This window comes from Histoplasma capsulatum, genomic scaffold (assembly GCF_000149585.1).
Source record: "Histoplasma capsulatum NAm1 scaffold_1 genomic scaffold, whole genome shotgun sequence".
Taxonomy (NCBI): Eukaryota; Fungi; Ascomycota; class Eurotiomycetes; order Onygenales; family Ajellomycetaceae; genus Histoplasma; species Histoplasma mississippiense.
Genome location: NW_001813982.1, coordinates 4,603,143 through 4,604,015, shown reverse-complemented (window position 1 = coordinate 4,604,015; position 873 = coordinate 4,603,143).

Genomic DNA, 873 nt, shown 5'->3' with positions numbered 1-873 from the left:
TAGTATTTGTGATACTTGCCTAGTTGTTAATGGGCCATAAGGGGACCAACACCGGACTTCCGCACAGTGGGTTACCATGTCGAAAGCCACTTGAGTGGAGCTGAGCCATGTTGAGAGTTGCACAACATCAGCTTCTCGGCTTAGATTTACCCAATATGGGATCATCATGCTATGATTGCGCGGCCTATTGAGACCTCGTTTGTGCTCTGTGTTCTGGTTCTTTACCAAGTATTTAGGAGCATCATACCCAAGGCAGTACTTATCTGACAGTTGAATGCGAGTTCCTGCTGATTCTTCGCCGTGTCAGCATCAAGACTTGTCTGTCGATGATGATCAACACGGACAATCCAAGAGTCAAGAAAAGCACATGACGAAACGAGGATTTAAAATGGATAAGAAGGCCTGAAATCATCCCAAGTGTTATGGAAGGGCAAGGATCTTGAACTGGCAAGTAGGAAAAATACTGATATCCTTCCAAATCTCCTCAACTGGTTGTGAATGAGGTCTTTACCATCTCAATCGCAACTCAACAGCAGACTATGGAACCAAATAGTAAATTTAGATATCTTCATTCTAACTACAGCCCTCTCCAGATCACCCGGAAACCTCGTGGTTCTAAAGTTTCTGCCCTTTTTCCAGCATGGCTACCATCGCGAGACCTTTTACTGAAGCTGCCTCATATCTTAACCCAAATGTTGACCCCGCAGAGCTTGGATTTCTTGCTATAGGTTTAGGTGGCAGCCGTGCACATGGCTCGCATAACATCCTCTCCGACTGGGATGGAATTGGGATTTTGCGCAACAAAGAAGAAATCTGCCACCTCATTACCGCTCGTAGAGACGACCTTTGTGAGTTATTATGGGATTGAGGTCC